Consider the following 2781-nt stretch of genomic DNA (forward strand, 5'->3'; position numbering starts at 1 on the left):
TGCATGCCTGTAATCCCAGCTACTTGGGAGGCTAAGGCAGGAGAATTGCTTGAACCCAGGAGGTGGAGGTTACAGTGAGCCGAGATCGTGCCATTGCACTCCAGCCTGGGTAACATGAGTGAAACTCCGTCTCAAAAAAAAAAAAAAAAGAAGAAGAGAAAGAAAAAGAGAGAGGGAGAGAAGAGGGCTGTGTGGATGGTGGGGCCCGGCCGGCAGGGGCGAGGAGTTAAGATGTCGTTATTCCAAAGAGAGTTTCTCAGCAGAGGAAGGACGTGATCCCAGCATAGGAGGCACATAGTGGGTGGGGGTTGCTCTGGGAAGGGCACAGAACAAGGACAGCTTGTTTCTCCTCACCCAGACGGTGATCATCGGCTCCTACCTGATTGCACACGGTTTCTTCAGCGTCTATGGCATGTGTGTGGACACGCTGTTCCTCTGCTTCTGTGAGTGACCCCTCACCCCAAATCTTGCGGGGCCCCGAAACCCTCCTTTCCACTGGGCATCACATCCCCCTCCAACGGGGCAACATGATTGCCTGCCCCCAGCTTCCCCGGGGCTTGGCTGGCCCTCGTCCTGGGTCCCCAGCCCGTCTTCTTGGTTTCCTTTTGCACTTAGAAGCAGCTTTGACCTCCTGTCCACTGACCCAGGCTGCAGCCCAGACGCTGGCCTCAAGCCCTCGCTTTGCAGTTTCTGGCTTTGATGGGGGGGGTGGATCTGTGGCTGCCACTAACTCTGGTCTCTCCATCTGTTTTTGTTTTGTTTTGTTTTTTCTTCTCTCTTCCTCACCTCCATGCCTGCTGGCTTCCCTGTTCTTCCCTGCCTCTCTCTTTCCCTCCCTTCCTGACCACCCCATTTTCCCCCTGCCGGTTCCTGGGGGGAGCCCAGGTGAGGACCTGGAAAGGAATGACGGCTCTCAGGAGCGACCCTACTTCATGTCGCCCGAGCTGAGAGACATCCTGTTGAAGGGGAGTGCGGAGGAGGGGAAGCGGGCAGAAGATGAGGAGTAGACAGGGAGGGAGGCTGGCGTGGGGGCCAGGTTTCTTCCGTGTAGATTGGGGGTGCATGAAGCGGGAGGCTTCCTGGCCTGGGATTGTGGGGATCCTGTGTGTCCCTCGGAGCCCATCACAGTCCGCCCTTCTCTGGTCCCAGTGTGTCTGCTTTCTAACCCTCTGAGGCTTCTCTGTGACCCTCGTCCACCCTCCCTGTCCCCGGTGGCCCCTGCCTGTGAGCTCCCCTCATGCCTCCTGCTCTGGGACCTCTCTCCACAGTGGAGGACCTGGAGAGGAATGATGGCTCGGCCGAGAGGCCTTACTTCATGTCTTCCACCCTCAAGAAACTCTTGAACAAGACCAACAAGAAGGTAGCGGAGTCCTGAAGGCCCCGTGCTCCCCACTTCTCGTGGAGCCTCATGCCGCAGGGTGCTCAGTAGCAGGGTGTGTTCCCCCGACCCCTTGGGCTCACCCAAAGTCCTATCACTGCCGCTCTGCCCATCCCCATGAGCCAGATCCCACCAGTTTCTGGACATGGAGAGTCTGGGGTATCTCCTTCTTATGCCAAGGGGCGCTTGGAGTTTTCACAGCTGCCCCTCAAGACTGCGAGAAATGAGTTCAAATCCAGTGGGGCCTCTTGATGTCCGGGATGTTGTCCGACCACCGCAAGCTCCCTCGTACTTCCGGTTCCCACTGACATGACAACGGGCCAGACCACAAGGATAGTGTTTGTGTCTGAGGGAGCTGCTGGCCACAGTGAACACCCACGTTTATTCCTGCCTGCTCCAGCCAGGACTGACCCCCTTCTCCACACCTGAACAGTTGGCGTAAGAGCCACCAGAAGCATTTCTTTATTATTTTTTAACCTGGACGTGCATTAAAGGGTCTATTAGCTTTTTTTTTTCCATCTGTCTCAACAGCTGAGATGGGGCCGCCAAGGAGTGCCTTTCTTTTGCTCCCTCCTAGCTGGGAGTGGCTGGGGTGGGAGTGTGTGTGCCCAGGTGGGGGTGTCTCCTGGCTGGGAAGGAGGGAGAGGGAGGGACATTTTTACGGAGGTGGTTGGCAGTGGGGAGGAGGTGGTTGGCAGTGGGGAGCGGGCTGGAGAGGAGATCACTAATAGCTGTTTAATGGAAACCTGCTGGGCTGGATGGAGTTAGGCTGAATTTCCCGACTTCCTCTGCCAGTTATTGACACAGCTCTCTTTGTAAGAGAGGAAAGAAACAACCACCCAAGGGATGATTTCAGGGGGAAAGGTGGAGGGCAGATGCCCGGGGCAAACCGGGCCCCTCTGCCCACGCACCTCACTTGATGATACTTTTGCCAAACTTGTTGAACTTGGGGGACCTGGCTTCCCAGTGGCCCCTTTGCCATATTCCAAAGCCCCCTCAGACTTAACATCTCTGCTCATCAGCACTGTCCCAGGATCCTGGAGAGGGAGAACCCCGGCCCCAGGAGGAAGGGGGGCGGTCTCCCATTTCCTGTACCTGCGCCAGCCCTGCCCCCACTGCGTCTGCACAACCCTGCGTGTAACTGCATTCCAACCACTAATAAAGTGCCTATTGTACAGGTCCAGGCCTGGAGTGTTTGTGGGGGGCAGTGAGCCAGTGGGTGGCTGGTGGGGGGGGACCCCAGCTTCCCAGGCTCTCGAATTCTCTGAGCTGGGGCAATTCTCTCAAAAGGAAGGAGGAGGGGGCAGGAAACCCACTGGCTGCCGGCGGCTCTGCCTGAATTCCAGCCTTCAGGCAGCTCAGATTTCCCCTGATTAGGCCCTAATCCCTGGACTTCAGAAGGC

The 2781-nt window shown here is 57.1% G+C and overlaps 1 long non-coding RNA gene across 1 annotated transcript; it reads left to right on the top strand.

The window, feature by feature from the left end:
- Positions 1-288: 288 nt before the first annotated feature.
- LOC116546377 lies at positions 289-2559 on the top strand. The gene is made up of 2 exons (XR_004266693.1): positions 289-443; positions 1269-2559. It is a non-coding gene; the product is annotated as an uncharacterized LOC116546377 (long non-coding RNA).
- The last annotated feature ends 222 nt before the right edge of the window (positions 2560-2781 follow it).

This window comes from Sapajus apella, unplaced genomic scaffold (genome assembly GCF_009761245.1).
Source record: "Sapajus apella isolate SASKATOON/1434 unplaced genomic scaffold, GSC_monkey_1.0 scaffold823, whole genome shotgun sequence".
NCBI classification, from domain to species: Eukaryota; Metazoa; Chordata; class Mammalia; order Primates; family Cebidae; genus Sapajus; species Sapajus apella.